General features: G+C 40.2%; 1 protein-coding gene across 4 annotated transcripts in view; it reads left to right on the top strand.

Annotated features, from left to right (window-relative positions):
* The first annotated feature begins 15138 nt into the window (after window positions 1-15138).
* Window positions 15139-20620, top strand: part of TAB2 (TGF-beta activated kinase 1 (MAP3K7) binding protein 2) — a 72973-nt gene continuing 67491 nt past the window's right edge. For all 4 annotated transcript variants that reach the window (XM_079146855.1, XM_079146857.1, XM_079146856.1 and 1 more), the window contains exon 1: window positions 15139-15523. The gene's annotated coding sequence lies outside the window, so the exon portion shown is untranslated. The remainder of the gene's footprint in view (window positions 15524-20620) is intronic.

Here is a 20620-nt window from a genome sequence, read left to right as displayed (position 1 = left end):
CTTTTTTTTTAACTCTCTTTTGCCATTTCCTGTTGACCTGTGAGATTTTTTTCCTTATGGATTTACCTTTTGCATATGTGGGCATAAGTCTAAGTCTCTGGTCACTATAAATTCCACAAGGGCCAAAACCATCTTCTTCATCACAATATAACCAACCTCTAGTGTAATACCTGTCTCAGGGTGGACCCTAAGAAATATTTGTAGAATAACTGACCTTGTCCATCACATATATTTTACCAGTTTCTTATGGGTCTTTTCATCTTATTTTTTATTTTTCTCCATCCAAAAGTTTTTACATTTATATAGCAAAAATCTATTAATATACTCCTTTATGAAGATAAAGTCCTTACAGTTCTCATGTCAAGATTATAACAATAACAACAAATATTCATGTAACAGTTCATGTGCCAAGAACTGTTGCAAACACCATGTAGGTTTATTCATTTAATCCTTCTAACAAAGTTTTTGTCTAGTAGAATACGTATACCAATTCTATCCCACTCTCCACTCCCAATTGTTCCTGCTTTAAAAAACTGACGGAGCTATTGTTCTCATTTGATTTCACTATTTTTTTTTTATTCATTCTGTTATTTTTTCCCTTCCCCCCACCGTTCCCACCCCTCTTTACCCTCTATACAGTACTTCCTTCCTCCATACTTGCCCCCCTCCCTAACCCTAACTCTAACCCTAACACTAACCCTTCCCTCCCCCCCATTATGTGTCATCCTCCACTTATTAGCGATATCATTCGTCCTTTGGCTTTTTGAGATTGGCTTATCTCACTTAGCATGATATTCTCCAGTTTCATCCATTTGCCTGCAAATGCCATAATATTATCATTCTTTATGGCTCAGTAATATTCCATTATATATATATATATATACCACAGTTTCTTTATCCACTCATCAATTGAAGGGCATCTAGGTTGGTTCCACAGTCTGGCTATTGTGAATTGAGCAGCTATGAACATTGATGTGGCTGTATCTCTGTAGTATGCTGATTTTAAGTCCTTTGGGTATAGGCCAAGGAGTGGGATAGCTGGGTCAAATGGAGGGTCCATTCCAAGTTTTCTAAGGAATCTCCACACTGCTTTCCAGAGTGGCTGCACTAATTTGCAGCCCCACCAGCAATGTATGAGTGTACCTTTCTCCCCACATCCTCGCCAACACCTGTTGTTGCTCGTATTCTTGATAATCGCCATTCTAATTGGGGTGAGATGGAATCTTAGGGTGGTTTTGATTTGCATTTCTCTTATTACTAGAGATGTTGAACATTTTTCCATATGTTTGTTGATTGCTTGTAGATCTTCTTCTGTGAAGTGTCTATTCATTTCCTTAGCCCATTTGTCCACTGGATTATTTGAATTCTTGGAGTAGAGTTTTTTGAGTTCTTTATAGATTCTGGAGATTAGTGCTCTATCTGAAGTATGATTGGCAAAGATATTCTCCCACTCTGTAGGCTCTTTCTTCGCATTGCTGATAGTTTCCTTTGCTGAGAGAAAGCTTTTTAGTTTGAATCTATCCCAGTGGTTGATTCTAGCTTTTATTTCTTGTGCTATGGGAGTCCTGTTAAGGAAGTCTGCTCCTAGACCAACAAGGTGAAGATTTGGACCTACTTTTTCTTCTATAATCTGCAGGGTCTCTGGTCTGATTCCGAGGTCCTTAATCCATTTTGAGTTTAGTTTCGTGCATGGTGAGAGATATGGGTTTAGTTTCATTCTGTTGCATATGGATTTCCAATTCTCCCAGCACCATTTGTTGAAGAGGCTATCTTTCCTCCATTGCATATTTTTGGCACCTTTGTCTAGTATGAGAAAATTGTATTTATTTGGGTTTGTGTCCGTGTCCTCTATTCTGTACCATTGATCTACCTTTCTATTTTGGTACCAATACCATGCCGTTTTTGTTACTATTGCTTTGTAGTAGAGTTGAAGATCTGGTATTGCAATAGCCCCTGTTTCACTCTTCCTGCTAAGGATTGCTTTAGCTATTCTGGGTTTCTTATTCTTCCAGATGAATTTCATAATTGCTTGCTCTATTTCTGTAAGGTACGTCATTGGGATTTTAATTGGAATTGCATTGAATTTGTATAGCACTTTAGGTAGTATGGCCATTTTGACAATATTAATTCTTCCTATCCAAGAACATGGAAGATCTTTCCATCTTCTAAGGTGTTCTTTAATTTCTTTCTTTAGTGTTGTATAGTTCTCATTGTAGAGGTCTTTCACCTCTTTTGTGAGATTGATTCCCAAGTATTTTATTTTTTTCGAGGCTATTGTGAATGGGGTAGTTTTCCTAATTTCTCTTTCCGAAGATTCATCACTTATGTATAAAAATGCGTTGGATTTATGGGCATTGATCTTGTAACCTGCTACTTTACTGAATTCACTTATGAGTTCTAAGAGTTTTCTGGTGGAATTTCCAGGTTCCTCTAAATATATAATCATGTCATCAGCGAACAGGGATAGTTTGAGTTCTTCTTTTCCAATTCGTATCCCTTTAATTTCTTTGGTTTGTCTAATTGCTCTGGCCAGAGTCTCAAGAACAATGTTGAATAGAAGTGGTGAAAGAGGGCATCCCTGCCTTGTTCCAGTTTTTAGGGGGAATGCTTTCAGTTTTTCACCATTTAGAATGATATTAGCCATGGGCTTAGCATAAATGGCCTTTACAATGTTAAGGAATGTTCCCACTATCCCTATTTTTTCTAGTGTTTTGAGCATGAAGGGGTGCTGTATTTTATCAAATGCTTTTTCTGCATCTATTGAAATAATCATGTGATTCTTGACTTTAAGTCTATTAATATGGTGAATTACGTTTATTGATTTCCTGATGTTGAACCAACCTTGCATCCCTGGGATGAAGCCCACTTGATCATGGTGCACTAACTTTTTAATATGTTTTTGTATGCGATTTGCTAAAATTTTGTTGAGAATTTTTGCGTCAATGTTCATTAAGGATATTGGTCTGAAATTTTCTTTCCTTGATGAGTCTCTGTCTGGTTTAGGTATCAGTGTGATATTGGCTTCATAGAATGAGTTTGGGAGGGTTCCCTCCTCTTCTATTTCATGGAATACTTTGAGAAGTATTGGAATGAGCTCTTCTTTAAAGGTTTTGTAGAACTCGGCTGAGAACCCATCTGGTCCCGGACTTTTCTTTGTTGGTAGGTTTTTGATGACTTCTTCTATTTCAGTACTTCAAATTGGTCTATTTAAATTGTGTATGTCCTCCTCGTTCAGTTTAGGCAATTCATATGTCTCTAGAAACCTGCTGATGTCTTCGAAATTTTCTATTTTGTTGGAGTATAGATTTTCAAAATAGCTTCTAATTATGTTTTGTATTTCAATCCTGTCTGTTGTGATATTTCCTTGTTCATTCCAAATTTTAGTGATTTGGGTTTTCTCTCGTCTTCTCTTTGTTAGTGTGGCTAAAGGTTTATCAATTTTGTTTATTTTTTCGAAGAACCAACTATTTATTTTGTCAATTTTTTGTATTGTTTCTTTTGTTTCAATTTCACTGATTTCAGCTCTGAGTTTAACTATTTCCTGTCTTCTACTACTTTTGGTGCTGTTCTGTTCTTCTTTTTCTAGGGCTTTGAGCTGTAGTGTTAGGTTGTTTATTTGTTGAGTTTTACTTCTTTTATTAAATGCGCTCCATGAAATATATTTCCCTCTAAGTACTGCTTTCATAGTGTCCCAGAGATTTTGATATGATGTTTCTTTGTTCTCATTTACCTCTAAGAATTTTTTAATTTCCTTCCTAATATCTTCTGTTTTCCATTCATCATATAATAGCATATTGTTTAATCTCCAGGTGTTGGAATAGTTTCTGTGTTTTACTCTTTCATTTATTTCTAACTTCAATCCATTATGATCTGATAGAATACATGCTAGTGTCTCTATCTTCTTGTATTTGCTAACATTAGCTTTGTGGCATAATATATGGTCTATTTTAGAGAAGGATCCATGTGCTGCTGAGAAGAAAGTGTATTCGCTCTTGGTTGGATGGTATATTCTATAAATGTCCGTTAAGTCTAAATTATTGATTGTGTTATTGAGATCTATAGTTTCTTTGTTCAATTTTTGTCTGGAAGATCTGTCCAGTGGTGAGAGAGGCGTGTTAAAATCACCTAGTATTATTGTGTTATGGTCTATTTGGTTTCTGAAATTGAGAAGGATTTGTTTGACATACATGGATGAGCCACTGTTTGGGGCATAGATGTTTATGATTGTTATATCTTGCTGATTTATGCTTCCCTTAAGCAGTATGAAATGACCTTCTTTATCCCTTCTGACTAACTTTGGCTTGAAGTCCACATTATCGGAAATGAGGATGGATACTCCAGCTTTTTTGCTGAGTCCGTGTGTATGGTATGTTTTTCCCCATCCTTTCACCTTTAGTCTATGGGTATCTTTTTCTATGAGGTGAGTCTCTTGCAGGCAACATATTGTTGGATCTTTCTTTTTAATCCAGTCTGCCAGTCTATGTCTTTTGATTGATGAATTCAGGCCATTAACATTCAGGGTTATTATAGAGATATGATTTGGTTTCCCGGTCATTTGGTTCATTTTTTAAATTTTATTTATTTATTTGTTTGACACAACTTGTTTCCTCATTTTTTATTTGACAATTCCTTTAGGATAATTCCTCCCTTTGCTGATTTGCTTCTTTGTTTTTCATCTCTTCCTCATGGAATATTTTGCTGAGAATGTTCTGTAGTGCTGGCTTTCTTTTTGTAAATTCTTTTAGCTTTTGTTTATCATGGAAGGATTTTATTTCATCGTCAAATTTGAAGGTAAGTTTTGCTGGGTATAAGATTCTTGGTTGGCATCCATTTTCTTTCAGGGCTTGAAAAATGTTGTTCCAGGCCCTTCTAGCTTTTAGGGTCTGGATTGAAAAGTCTGCTGATATCCGTATTGGTTTCCCCCTGAATGTAATTTGGTTCTTTTCTCTCACAGCCTTTAAAATTCTGTCTTTATTTTGTATGTTAGGTATTTTCATTATAATGTGCCTTGGTGTGGGTCTGTTGTAATTTTGTATATTTGGAGTCCTATAAGCCTCTTGAACTTGATTTTCCATTTCATTCTTCAGATTTGGGAAATTTTCTGATATTATTTCATTGAATAAATTGTTCATTCCTTTGGCTTGTTTCTCTAGGCCTTCCTCAATCCCAATAATTCTTAAATTTGGCCTTTTCATGATATCCCATAGTTCTTGTAGATTCTGTTCATGATTTCTTACCATCTTCTCTGTTTGTTCAACTTTGTTTTCAAGGTTAAATATTTTGTCTTCAATGTCTGAGGTTCTGTCTTCCAGGTGTTCTATCCTATTGGATATGCTTTCTATGGAGTTCTTAATTTGGTTTATTGTTTCCTTCATGTCAAGGATTTCTGTTTGGTTTTTTTTCAATATCTCTAACTCTTTATTGAAATGATCTTTTGCTTCCTGTATTTGCTCTTTTAACTGTTGATTGGTGCGATCATTCAATCTTGCATTTGCTCTTTCATCTCATCGTTTGCTTCTCTGATCATTTTAATTATGTACATTCTGAACTCCTTTTCTGTCATTTCTTCTGCCATGCTGTCATTGAGTTTTATTGATGTAACATCTAGATTTGTTTGCAGCATTTTCTTTCCTTGTTTTCTCATATTGTTCAGGTATCAGTGGACCGCTGAGATATTGCAGATTTCCTCTATTGACTTACAATGTCCCTGAAGATTTCTATATATATCCCCCCTTAGCCTTCAGTAGCCTGAAGTCTTGGAGGAAGTTGATAATGCGGTGCTCCACAAGGAAGCTGCCTCTCTAGGAGTGGTGGCCTTCAGATGGGGTATAATCCCTGCTAGTGGGCAGAGGTGTCTCCACTTGTTGACCAATGGTCATCCAAAGGGGACCTAGGCTGCGGGCTGAGGCAAGGCCTGTTTGGGCCTGAGTCTCTAGTTTTACCGTCCTTGTGGGGAAACCTCACCCGGCAGGGAAGACTCACCCGGTGGGGAGGTCTTGCTGGTCAGTACCCTCCTAGAGGTTCCCCTCAATTTACAGCTACCGCCTGGGCTGGGCTGCCTTCCTCTGCAAAGTTCTCAGGGGCTCGGCCCTACCTCCTGGGCCTGGGAGCCTCACCCTTCGCAGATGAATCTCCTTAGGCTGCCCCTCCTCAGAGAATCTGCCCGCAGGCCTGGAACCTTCGCTCCGCCCTAAGCCTGTCTCTGTGCGGCTCTTCCACCCAGAAGCCTCCTAGATCCTGGGACCCTGCTCTGCACCTAATCGCCTGGCTATGCGGCCCCTCCTCTGAGCAGCCACCTGGGGCCCCGTAAAATCGCTCTGAGACCCAGAGACCCGCTGCACGCCTCTTCCTCCAGACAGCCGCCCAGTATTCCGGTGCGGTCACTAGGAGTCCAAGAAACTCACTGCGTGCCTCCACCTCCCACCAACCACCCGTAGCCCTGGGCAATCAATCACTCCGAGTCGAAGTGACTCACTATTTTTAATATTTAATGTACTCACATTTTCAAAATCAGAAGAAGGAAAATGGATCAATTGAGATGTTTCTCTCTCCCTGTTATGGTCTGGATCTGTAATAACCTCCAAAAGGCTCATGTGTTGGAGGCTTGGTCCTCAATGCCGCAGTGTTCAGAGGTACAGTGCTTAGAAAGTGATTGTATTCTGAGGGCTCTATTCTCATCAAAGCATTAGTCCATTGATTGGGTTCATGGTTGATGACATTTTTGGGAGGTGGTGGAATCTTTAGGAAATGGGGCCTCGTTGGAAGAAGTGAAGTCCCTGGGGGCATGTCCAGGAAGGGTGTTTCTTGTCCCTTCTCCCTTGTCTGTCTCTTCTCCTCTTCTTTTTCTTCTTCTTCTCCTTCTCCTTCTCCTTCTTCTTCCCTCCCTCCCTCCCTCCCTCCCTCCCTCCCTCTCTCTCTCTCTCTTTCCCAACAACCATGAGGCGAGCAGCTTTGGTCTACCATGACCTTCCACCATAATGTACTGCCTCAATCACAGGCCCAGAAACAGTGGAGCCTGCTGACCATTGGCTTAAACTTCTGAAACCATAAGCCAAACTAAATCTTTCTGCCATTAAGTTATTTTTCTCTGTATTTCGTCACAGGGATAAAAGCTAAGAGTCCCCTTTATTTCAGTAGTCCTTGTTTTCCTCCTGTCTGTGTGTAATTTCCCCTTTTTCCACACAAATCAAAGCATACTCTACAAACTGTTCTATAGTCTGCTTATTTTATTTCACTTAATAAAATGTCCATATGCTTTTTAAAATCATTTCATCGACTTTTTATTGTGATTGAGTTACATATATAAATTTGGGGAGTGGTTTTCATTTTAAAAATATTAAATCTTCTCACTTGGGTATATTATTTCTATTTTTTTGCAGCTTTCTTTGTGTCCTTCAGTGAAGTTTTTAGTTTTATTCTTATAATAGTATATTTTTCTAAGTTTGTTTTTGAATAGTTTGTCTTTTAAATATTTCTCCATGTGAGAAATTTTTATTTTTTTAACTCGTATTTACATATTTACCAATGAGATAGAATTCTTTTATATATTTATTGATAATTTGTACTATTTGTTCAACCTCTTACCCTTGTACATCTGAATGGCAGAGAAGGCTCCAGAAGGTCCTAAGGACAACTAAGATCATTGTTCAATATATAAAAATTTTCATTTATCATTGCCATCAAAAGCAAATTCTCCATCTTACTTCATTGTTTCTGTTAAGAAGGGTAACAGTTCTCCATATTCAAGATCAAAATCACATAGTCTGGGTCTGGAAGTGCAGATTGGAGATAGAGTGCTTGTCTGGAAAGTGCAAGGCCCTGGGTTCAATATCAGCACAGCAAGCAAACAAACACATCAATAAATAAATGTTTTTAAAAATCACATAATCTTCTGTGATACTTTTCTCTATCATCCCTACTTTCCTTCATTTGCCTAAAGTCTTATAAAAGAACAATCTACTGTGGAAATGTCCCTTGCTTCTAATGCTCCCTTTTCATTGCTGCAGGTTTGTTCAGGTTCTCCACACCTTTGCCTAGCAATAATTGACTCTATGGTCTTACCACCTCCTCCGTCTTCCTTCTCTTCCTGAAGAAGGAATAGATGAACTTTTTGGTCAGCCTTTCATTTTGGCTATGACCAAAACCTGACAAGAGGTAGAGGAAGAAAAGTGTATTTTGCCTCATGGTTTCAGAGGTCACAGTCCAGAGACGGCCAGTTGCATAACTCTGGGCCCAAGATGAGCCAGAACATCATGGCAGAATGGCGTGGTGGAGGAAAGCAGCTCAGGACGTGGTAACAAGGAAACAGAAAGTGCTCTGCTCACCAGGGATAAAATATAAACCCCAAAGACATAGCCAGGGACCTATCTCCTCCAGTCCCTACCAGCCTGCAGTTACCATCCAGTTAATCCATATCGTGGATTAATCCTCAAATTAGGTTATGACTCTCATAATCTAATCATTCCATCTCTTAAAATTCTTGCATTGTTTCACACATGAGTTTTTGGGACACACCTCATATCCAAACCATAACAATGAAGCATAAATCCATTTATGTTCCATTGTACATTAAATGTGAATGGTACATCCCCACCTACCAAATTTAGTTCACACTGCTACTCTTTTCTCTCTTGTCTTCCACTACTACTCTACATTTTTCCCACAGTTCAGCAAAATTAAACTACTTAATGTTCCCAAGATTTGATCTGTGCTTTTCTGACTTTAGGCCTTTACTCCTGCTATCATGTACATTGGGAATGATCTCCCATTTTATTTTCTAGTCTTTTGAAATTCCACCCCTTCTTCCAGGTTCACCTGGAATATCATCTCCAAGAAACCTTTCCTATCATCTTCTCTACTGAACTCCCAGAGGAACTTAGTTGCTCTTAAATTGCCTGCCCATTTTACTATCACCACTATTAGTAGTTCATAAGTTGATTAAGCACAAAGAATATGTCTTTCATGATGATATTGTGGAAAGGATGGCCTATGAGGTTAGAAGATCTGTTCAAAGCATCACTGTTCACTTACTAGTTGTTTCGCATTGGGTAAGATACTTAACTTACTGAATATTGAGATCTTTAATTGTGAATTGGTAATGGTGGTAATATTTATGTTAGTTGTACTAATTGGTTTATAATTAGTTAATTTTGTACATACTGAGACTTTGATTTGGATTACCATCAGTTTTGTCTATTCTTGGCTATTTGGAAATCATCTTTGTAGCGTACTTGTTCAAGACTTTCCCATTTTAAAAATCGAGTTGTATGGTTTTTCTTATTGAGTCTTATAATTTTTTACATATTCTGGATATGAGTCCATTTTCAGATAAATGTCTAAAAATATATTCTCTCTTCCCTACCCACGGTCCTATTGGTGTCATTTGATTAATAGAAGCTTATTTTAATTTTTTTCCCCATTTAGGTCTCTAAGGCATCTTGAATTAATTATTGTATATGGAGTGAGGTAGGAGTCAAATATCCTTTTTTTCCAGATGAGTAGCCAGTTGATCCAGCACCATTTGTTCAAAATATTATCCTTTCTCCACTGAACTGCAGTAGTGACTTTGTCGTAAATCAAGTTCTCAAGTTCTATTTCTGGATTCTCTATTATGTTCTTTTGGTGTATTCATTTATCCTTCTGCCAATACCACACTGTGTTAATTACTGAGCCTTATAATAAGTTTTGAAATTTGGTAGGATAAGTCTTTGAGCTCTGTCTTTGAAAATTGTCTTGGTTATTCCAGGCCTTTACATATTCATATAAAGCTTAGAACCAGCTTTCAATCTGCACGCATGCACACATGCACACACACACATTTTGCAATTTTTTTCCTTATATATTTTGTTTTGGAAAATGACCCTTCTCCTAAAAGCTGAACTCTCCTTTTGTGCCTTCAATGTTAATCTCAGATGCCTCTCTTGGATGATCAGGAGTTATTATCTCATTCTGCATCCGCACACCTCATCTCCAGCTGAAAAATCTCTTTGGCATTCCAAACTCATATGGACTATTATAAAAATCATCATCTTTCTTCTCATACCTTCTCTATGTTCCTGGATCATTTGACTCAAACCTTCAGCATCATCTTTGCCTCCTCAACAACTATTCCACCATGTGGACTGGCTTAGAATGGGCATGTGGTTCAACTATAGCCTAGAAGATGGCAAGGGAAGAGAGGAAACGGTTCTGGAAATATTTTTCCTCTCGTAAGAGAATCTTTCTTCTTTCTGTGGACATTATAGTTCAGATGCCTGGAACTACCACTACCATCTTGCTATTAGGCAAAGAATGATGCAAACATCTGAGAGAACAGAGCAGAAAGGAAAAGAACTTGATCCTTGATGAGTTCCTGATTCCTTCAGACCTGATGTCTTTTCTAATTTGGAATTTCCAAATTGTTGAGAAATAAAATTCCTTATTATTGCCAGGCTAGGTGGCACACACCTGTAATCCCAGCAGCTTGGGCGCCTGAGGCAGGAGGATCGCAGGTTCAAAGCCAGCCTCAGCAACATGGAGACACTAAGCAACTCAGTGAGACCCTGACTTTAAATAAAACATTAAAAAGGGGACTGGAGAGATAGCTCAGTCGGTAGAGTGCTTGCCTTGCAAGCATAAGACCCTGGGTTCGATCCCCAGCACAATAAATAAATAAATAAAAATTAAAAAATAAAATGGGCTGGGGATGTGGCTCAGTGGTCAAGCACCCACCCTTGTGTTCAATCCCCAGTAAAAAAATAAAATTTACAAAAACAAAAAACAAAACAAAACATTAAGGGCTGGGGATGTGGCTCATTGGTTGAGTGCCCCTGAGTTCAATCCCCAGCAACCCCCCCACCAAATAAAAAAAAAAAAAAATGGGGAAGTGGTGGCTAAATGGTTAAACTTCCCTGGGGTTCAATCATTGGCACCCCCCAAAACTTCCTTCTTATTGAAGACATTTTAAATTAGGATTTGTTACAAGCATTGACACAGCCTTTCTGGTAGAATACACTATCTCAACTCCTCATTATATCTCCTGTGGGCTGCTGAAATTCTATCTGGTCTTTCTGGTTTCAAAGCTAATCCATTTTATATACCTGCTTGCTAAAGATTTCTTTTCTTCCCACCCATCCCCCCAATCCCTGTACTAGGGATCGAATCCAGGGCCTCAATCGTGCTGGGTAAGTGTTCTGCCCTCAGCCCCATCCCTTTTTAATTTTATCTGGAGAGGGTCTCGTTAAGCTGCCTAGGCTGGCCTCAAACTTGTGATCCTCTTGTCTTAGTCTCCCCACATAGCTGGGTTTGCAGTCATGCACCACCGTGCTCTGTGTAAACATTCCTTCTTAAGGAACTATTTAACCATGTCCTTTGTCTTGTCCAAAGACTTCTAGTAACTTTCCATTGCCTAGAGAACAGTTTAAGCTCAGCATTTGTGATTTTTTTTTTTTTTTTTTTTTTTTTTTTTTTGTGGTGTTGGGGATTGAACCCGGGACTATATCCCCAATATCCCCAGCCTCAACATTTGTGATTTTATATAACCCTGCCCTTCTTACAGAATCTGTGTTACAAAGAATTAAGTGCCATCCACCAAGCATGACTTTCTCTTTCCCACTTTCCTCGTGTTATCTTGCCTTGCTTCAGCGCCCATCTATATGCAATCTTCTTGAAACTTGCCCTATTCTCCCATTTCTACCCCTTGCAAAGTACTCTCTCCTCTCCAAGTATCCATGGTGTTTATCATCATGTACCTTGAAGCATCCATGCTATTTTTGTGATCTCTTCTACTAATGCCTTTAATAAAGTTTTCTGCAAAGATAGAACACATAATTTATCAGACACTTGAAAATGTGGCTAGTACAACTAAGGGCCTGAATTTTAATTTTGTTTAAATTTAAACCCAAGTAGCTAATGGCTACTGTATCAGACAATGGCTACTGTATCAGACAGTACAGAACTGGACTAATAGGCTCTGGAATGCAGTATGCACACTTTTTTTTTTTTTTTTTTTTTTTTTTATAACTACTACAGAGAGCACCTGGAAGCTACAATCTGTTCTGTTCTCCTTAATTTTTTTCCAGTCTTGTGGATAATATACATTGAATTTTCACTGAAATCAATAAATAATCACATTTCTCAAATACTCATGTTTAAGTATTATAAGTACTTACAAGTACTTATAAAGATGTCTAGCTATTTTTGTTCCAAATTCAAGTGGATTAAATAAGGAAGAAGAAATCCCTTGATGACCCAAATTCCAGTCTGCTACTGAGGAACAGATAATTAGTTCATTATAAAAGGATTTATCATCTATGTATATCTATTTTAAAACATTCCTTCTCTTAGTGAGATAAAGGAACTCCTTACAGTTTAAAAGTTTTAATTTTATTTATTCTTTATTTTATTTTCCAGAGCTGGAGAATCTAATCTGGGGCCTTGTACAGGCTAGGCAAGCACTCAACCACTGAGCTACAACCCCAACCCAATAGTTTTTATAAGCTATTTCTTTTGCAATAATTTCAAACTGACCAAACATTGCAAGATAGTACAGAAATATTCAGCTTCACCAAATTTAATTTTTAAATATAAAAATAACCCAGATTCACCAAATTTTCTCAAACTTTTTTTTGTATATGTGTACAAGAGCTGTGAGTGTGTGGAGGGGGTATGTTTTTTTTTCTGAACCATTTGGGAGAAAATTCCATAATCGTGTCCTTTTACCCCTTAACATTTCCCCACGTCTTCTTATGAAGGAGAATATTTTGTACAGAACATATTCAGAAAATTAAACATTGAAACAATATTTATGTCAAACTACAGTTCACATCTAATTTCAACAATTATCTCAATATTCTTTATGGCATTTTTCTCCTCTTGTACAGGATCCATTTCAGGGTCACATATTGCATTTAGATGTCATGTTCCTTTGGTTTCTTTTAATCTGCGGTTTTTGTCTTTTATGACATTAACTGTTTTCAAAGTAAAACGCTAGTTATTCTACAGAATTTTTTTCTGCTTGGATCATCCGACTTTTACTCATGATGAGATCTTGGTTAAAGCTCTTCAAAGTTGATGAAGGAAGTATTGTTATACAGACCTTCTTGTTCTCCACTGGATCTTAGACTGGACCTATTAATAAGTTTATAAAACACTGTATTTTTATTAAAATATTTATAGGCAAATTTTGTAAAACAAATTTCTGAAAGAAGATATTCTTGTTTAAAATACATAATTCTACCATTTCAAAAGCACTTGTGACTTTGTGTGTGAAATTTACTTAATAGATTCAATTTATCTAAAATCATTTCAATTATTTCATCACTGAGCATAACAATAATTCCCCATGGAGAATTGCTGTGAAGTATGAAGGTTCACTGACTTATTGCCAATTAAATAGTTAAAACTACAGAATCCTTCCATTTTATAAACTCGGTTTTACTTTTACTTTTCTTTGGGGAGGATACCGTGGATTGAACTCGGGCACTCGGCCACTGGGCCACATCCCCTGCCCTATTTTGCATTTTATTTAGAGGCAGGGTCTCATTGAGCTGCTTAGCGCCTTGCTGTTGCTGAGGCTGGCTTTGAACTAGTGATCCTCCTGCCTCGGCCTCCCAGCCACTGGAATTACAGGCGTGGGCCACCCTGGGCCAGTGCACCGGTTTGCTTTTATATTTCTTAATGATATCTCCATTGGAAAGAAAGCTCATAAATTCCGATATTGTAAATCATAAGCACTTTTGGCTTTTGCAGTGTTAAAGCCTTTTGAAGTTTTGTTCTTGAAGTGGTACATTTTGGTCGTTGTTTGTTTCCCTGGCAGAGCTGGAGATGGAATCCATGGCCTTGCACAGGGTAGGCAACTATGAAAGGTTTCAAATCAGTGCTATATTTCAGTATTTCAGGTAATTTTAAGGATGAGAAAGGACAAGGAAGTGGGGAAAATACCTAACTGTATGGAAGGCTATACTTCTTAAAAGATGCGTTGAAAAACAAAAATACAAAAAAAAAAACAACAACAACAACAACAAAAAACACCTCCCACTGTAGCTATAGAGCTTACCCTTGTGATAGAGTAAAAATGGTCCTTAGGGATTCTTCTCGGGAGTAAGAATTGTTTCAGAGAAGACTGGCAGCGATATGGACAACTGGCAGGGATAGGAAAACGTCGTAGTGTTTTGGATACCATGAAAATGCTAGAATTATTAAATAAATATTTTATATCGTGAGAAACGTATGTTAATTTTTTTCTGCGGGGGATGAAATTAAACAAATATTTCTTTAAGAAGATAGAAACCTGAAGTCTCCCCGTCTCCCCTGAAAGCTAATGTGTCGTTGGCTCTGCTTCTAGGACTTCTAGGAACGTGCAATTAAAATAAAATCGAAACAACAAATCCCTCGCAGCGCTCCCCCGCCCCCACCCCAGCGGCGAGAAGTCCGAGCCCGCGACGCCGCTTCGAGTCTCCAGCTCCGAGTCCCGAGGCTTCCAGGACGTCTCCGCACCCCCGGGGGGCGCCTCGGTCTCCCGCACGGGTCACTCCGGTGAGCCGGCGGCCTCCGCGCTGGCTCCGAGGGGGTGTGTCCGCGCCCGCCCCGCGCCCGCCTCCCCGGGCCCACCTGCTCCCCGCGGCCGCCCCCAGGACCCCCAAGCGGCGCCGCCGGCCGCCCGCGGGTCCCGCCGCCCGCTTCCGGACCCGGCGAGACCCCCGCGACGGGCGACCCGCCCGGGAGCTCGGGCTTCCTTCTCCCTCCAACCCCAAGGGCGCTCGGCCCCCATGAGCGCAGGGAGACCGCTGCCCCCGCCCCGGCCGGCGGCCCCAGCGCCCCCCGCGCACGGCCCCGCGGCGGCCCGCGCCAGCCCGCGCCGCCGAGCAGCCTTCGCCCTCTGCGCTCCCCAGACGAGTGTGCGGAGGGTGAGTGTCGGGGGCGGGGTGCGGGGCGGGGAAAGAGCATCCCCGAGCCGCCGCCGCCGCCGCTCCCTCGCCGCCCGGCTGGGGGAGGCCTCGTCACAGCCGCCGCCTCAGCAGCGCCCGCAGATCTCGCGGTGTTTGCCGGCCTCCGCGCCGCCATATTGTGTGACAGTATTTTGGTTTGGACTGGGCTGGCGGAGCCGCGGCGAGAGCGAGCGAGAGCTGGGGGGGTGGGGGGAGGGCAGGCGAGCGCGAGGGGGTGGGGGCAGAGGGAGGCAGGGAGGGCGAGCGACCGGAGCGGAGCAGCGGGCCGCGGCGACGCCGCCCAGCCATCGCTTTTGATCTGCAGCAGCCGCCGGCGGGGCGACCCAGCCCGACCCCCTCCCCTCCCCCTCAGCCACGAGCGGCGGCGGCGGCGGCCGGAGGGAGTTGGCGGCGGCGGCCGATCGGAGGGGGCTGAGCGGGGAGGGAGGGAGGGCTGAGGTGTCCCCCCTGCCGGGTGGAATCGGAGGCGGCGGCGGCGCTGGCGGCGGCCGTGGTGGCGGAGGCGGCGGCGGCGACGGTAGAGACGGCTGCCCTAGTGGGAGAGGCGGCGGCGGCGGCGGCCGAGGAGGAGGAGGGGGAAGCGGCGGCGGCGAAGGGTAAGCGGACAGCGCAGCCGGGCCTCGGCGGGATCCCCGGCGCGGCTCTCCCCTCCGCGCCCCGCGCCTCCCCGTCGTCGGGAAGCGGCTCCGCGGACTCGCGGGGAAGGCCCCTGCGGGCGTCCGCTCCTTCCTCGCCCTCTTCCTCCCTCCGCCCCTGTCCTTCCCCCAGTGGCGAGGCGGAGAGGGAGGCCCCCCAAGTCCTCCAGCCCGGGTGGGGGTGGGGAGCATCGGGCCGGGCCTGGGCCCCGGGGCGTCGGTGTGGAGGGGGAGGGGGCTCGTGGGAGCCTCGCGCCCGGAGAGCCGGGGTGGGGAGGCCCCTGCCCCGACCCGCCCCCAGGCGTGTGTGGCTGGAGGTGGGGGCGGCACAGCTCCTGGGGCGCCGAGGTCTGCAGAAAGATGACTTCCCGGGGGTGCCGGGAGCCAGAGGGAGTTGTGCGGAGGTCGCGGGGAGAACCCAGTTCCCTGCACGACTTCGATTTTCTGCAGCCTTTAAAGTGGGGAGCAAGCCCCACTATGAATATGTGGCCCCTTAGACTTCACAGGAAAATACTAGTTTTCTGTCCCTTCAGCCTGAGACCCAGCGATTGTGGTTGAGACCCGGAGACGACGAGGGTCTTTTGGCATGGCCAAACAGGTGGCAGGTGGATCTTTCTGTTGCTGATGCTTTGGGATTGTTGGGGCAGAGTTGTGTACCCAAGTGTCAGCAGACCGAGTGAGTTTGTATTTATGTGTTTGGCCGTGTTTCATTCCATATATAGTATATTTGAGATGTTCGGTTTCCATTCAAGTCAGCTTAATTGTTGTGGAGAAATTCTTCAAATGTTTCTGATAAGAGGGGTTTCCAGGAGAGTGGAGGGAATTTGCAGCTTCACAGGGATTTCTCAGTAGTTGGTGAAATTTAGGTCTCCAAAGTGGAGACTGTTCACTGCCTTTATTCATTGGAAAGTTGTTGAGCACTAAGGTCGTATTCAAGGCAACAGTGAGGCAATATAATTTTGCATCCATTTTGTCCGTTTTGTAAAGTGCCAAATTTTAGGATCAGGTTGATTCACATTATAAAAGAAAGTTTCTTGTACTCAAAAAATGTATTGCTCATTATGCAATTTCAAATTTGGCTGGGAATTTTGGTGGGCAAGGATAGTTTTTGCTTTCAGTTTTTACACTACTGCTGCTTATCACACTCTTGGTATAGTAGCAGAGTATTGATACCTTTTCAGAAGTATCTTTTAGATTCTTTGCAATGGTGAAATCACGGTTTATTTAAAAACTTGACAGTTTGAAACCTCAGATTTTGAAAACACAGTAGCTGCTAATAAAAGATTTACTTTTCATTTTATTGTATTCTTTGAGCACTTTAATTAGAAACCATGGGAAGAAGTGTCACGTAAATGAGCTATAGAAAAAATTAGAACCCAGTTTATGGATCCTTTAACTTTTAAAAAAAAATGTGTATGCAATGAATATATTGAATGATGGTACTATCAGTGTGTTAACAGGAAATAGAACAAAAATTCCAATGATTCAGAACTTCTGTTTGGGTTTCCCCCCTTTAAGCCTAAACAGTTTCTAATAGAAGGGGCTTAAGTTTTAAATTCTTAAAGAATCAGACTGAAAATTGAGTAAGTTAGATATACTGTTATTTCATTTTCCCCTAGGGTGCATGGAATAACTTTTCCTGAGTTTAAAAGTATTTTCCAAAGGACAGTGATTAAATGCCACCATACAAACCCTCTTTAGTGAACTCTCACAGTAGAACCTGTGCTTTTGTAATGCATTAAAAATTGTGTACATGCTCAAAGGTTCATATGGTACATGTTCCCTGAAAACTACATTTTAACTTAATTCAATCCCATTTGATTGAAATAACACTTACGGTTGGTTCTTTCTTTAGTGGAAAGAAGCATTTGCTTTCAGCTAAAGATATTGTAAGACCTGTGTACAGTCACTATACATCTAATTGAGGTAAACTCTGCACAACTGAGTAGACACTACTTGATGCCTAATTATGTCTGTATTGAGTGTTGCTTCTTTAGTGTTAGTATCACACTACTCAGGTAAATGTCTTAACATGATGTCTCTTGAGTATCTTCCCAGAAATAAAACTTTATTCAACTTCTGAATTTTTTTTGTAAGGAAAATTCTTTTCCCACACCACTGTTTAGAATGAAATGAACCTACTGCATTTTGAAAAATAGGCTCTTTTACTCTATGAGTAAAATATGTAGGCTCTTTTACTCTATGAGTTACATTGCCAGAAAAGTCCTTGAGGAATGTCTGAATTTTCTAAAACTGCAATTTTTTAAGTTATATAAACACATCAAGACAATAAGTTTATTTTTTTATGAGTATCAGCATACTTTACACAAGAAATTTTGCCTTCTATAGATGCTTTTAAAAAAAGATTTCTAGTAATCTTTACAACATCTAAAGTTTATAAATTGTAATTCAGAAAGATTTTTATTCCATTATATTTCTACTTGGCCAGGTTCCCATGACCCAGACAACAGTAGTACCATTTTTCCTGTGTGTCATTTATGCCATTTTTATTTGGTCAAAGACTGAGACTCTTTAAAGAACTATGAGAAAATAGAGGTTAGTATGAAGATTAGGACAAAACAATAAGGAGAAGATAGGAGATAAGATGCTAGTGGAGGATTAGATGAACTGTTTTATGTAGCTGGGAATGTGATGTGGGTAGTGGTGGCTGCCAAGCATAGGAAAATGATCGTGCTGAACTGCACTGAGATTTGTTCTGTCTTTTAGTAGGCTCTGGCAATCTATATATGTCATCTTATTTAAGACCCTCTCTTTTAAGATAGTAACAATTTGAAGACATTACAATTTTATGGAATTTAAATGTATATATGTTCATATTTATTTGCCTCCGGCTTTTATTTTCAGAGTACTTAAGATATTTTACCATTTTTTCCCTAATGATTCTGATTCTAAAAAAATAAAAATCAAGAGCGCTTACTCAGAATGCTAAAATTCCTAAGTACTCCGGCAATTGCCAGGTACTGTACTTCCTGTGTTCTCTTTAGTTAATCACTAAACTTTACTATGATCTTGATAACTAAAGAATAAATGGGGAGGGTTGTCTTTTTCATTATTTTCTAAGTATCCCTCAAAACAACCGTTTTTATTAGTAAATGGTATTCTTCCTACAGTCAGCCTTCCAGGGGAGAGACAGGGGTTGTCCCAGAATCATGGTCACAAAACTCCTGCATTGAAGTGATGCATTTCACTGAGATTTTTATTGATTTATTTTATAGAATATGCTTACTTTCTCATTTCCTAATCCTTAGAGAAGGAGTGAGCACAGTGAGAAATGCCAGCTGACAAATTGATGTTTGAGGAGATTCAAGTCAGAATTGTTGCAAAGTAACGTTGTGGATATTAATATCAATAAAAGATCTCTGAAAAAGTTTTAAAAGATTTGTCACTTAAACGTGCATTTGTTCAACAATTAGTTTACATAGACCCCTTGTCTCCTGACAGTGCTTGGTAAATGAGCCTTCACTGAATGTGACTTTTTGATATCTGTAATTCATTTTTAAGGTGAAAGTTTAATAGGGATTGTATTAGATATAGAATTATCTATTCCAGTTCAGAATTGGTATCAAAGGGGTGCTATCTTTGAAAGGAAGGAATTAATTTTATTGAATTTCTACTCTGTGCCAAGTTTTCATTCATTTTGCAAATGTTTTCTAAGTACTTACTGTGGACCAGGGACTGTTGGAGATGGTGGAGATGTGGTACTGAGTAACAGACAAAAATTTATGTTCTCATATAGTTTACTTTTTAGTGGTAGAAGACATAATAAATGACTAAAATGTAGTGTGTCTGGAAGAAAAAAAGTACTGTGGAGAAAAATAAAACAGGAGGAGTTTGGGGAATGTTGCTTATTTGATCTTTTAAAAACTACTTAATGGGTATTATTCTTCATTTCAAAAAGCAAAAACTATCCAATACATAAAATTTTTTTCTTTGGATAATAAACTTCATAACTTGGGAACAAGATTATTTGTGCTTCAGAGTTATACAGTCTCAATTAATAGGAATTTCTTATTGTTATTATTTCAGAAAGCTGCTTTGTGGCTCAGTAGAAAATTTTGGAATTTATTACCCCGGTTTGAATCCTGGTTTTGCCACTTACTGGATTTGCTGTTGAATTTGTGGCCAATTACAGTTTCTTTGCTTCTCTGATCCTGTTTTCTAATCTGTAATGAATATAATGCCTGTATGGTTGTTGCAATGATTAAGTTGTATGTTTAAATTATATGCAACAGAAACTCAACAAATTGCAACGTTTTTGCTTACCACCTATCTGGAGTTTTATATTAAAAAAAAAAAAAAAAGAAAGCATGGCCAGAGTCCGTGATTCTTCAAGAAGCTCTCACAGCTCTGTGTGGACATAGTCTAATATAAGTTTCATTTGGCTAACTAAAGCTGTCTTGCCTGATAGCAGAAGGTTAATTAAACCACAGCTGTAACATGTAGTCCCTGATACTTTCTGGAGAATTTGGTCGTGTTATCTAGTCAATGTAACATATGGAGTAACATCTTTCTGGTGAAGGAACATTGTGTCCTCTTTGGTCATATAGGTTGACAAGCTGGATCTGTGTTTGGACAAGTAGACAACAAAGTATTGTATTAGAATTCCTATTCATGTAAATTCTTATAAAACATTTAGTATAGTGCCTTATACATACTGTTCAGTGAGCATTCAATTTTGTCATTTTTCTCCTTTATTGTGTGTGAAGGGTATTTCAAAGAATTTACCAAGTGTTAAGGAAGACATTTACAAAGATAAAAGAAAATAATGCAAATTGTGAATGAGGTTTTTTTCATGGAAAAATAAAATAACCATTCAAATCACATACCTATTCTCATTTTTGCACTGGAAGATTACTAAATTGAGCTTCTCAAGGATAGACCAGATTTTGACCCTCCATGATCTGGTCAGTGCTTAGCCTGTAGTTAGGAACTTGGTATGTTCAGTGTTGAGTGGTTCTTGGTGGTAATTTTTTGGTGTACCCTATTTGTTAGTAAACTCTGGAATCTGAACTGTTAGGGGTACAGTGGATTTAAATT

The sequence above is a fragment of the Sciurus vulgaris genome (genome assembly GCF_902686455.1).
Source record: "Sciurus vulgaris genome assembly, chromosome: 7".
Taxonomy (NCBI): Eukaryota; Metazoa; Chordata; class Mammalia; order Rodentia; family Sciuridae; genus Sciurus; species Sciurus vulgaris.
Note: the sequence above shows the minus strand (reverse complement) of the source record. Positions and strands in the feature narration are given on the sequence as shown.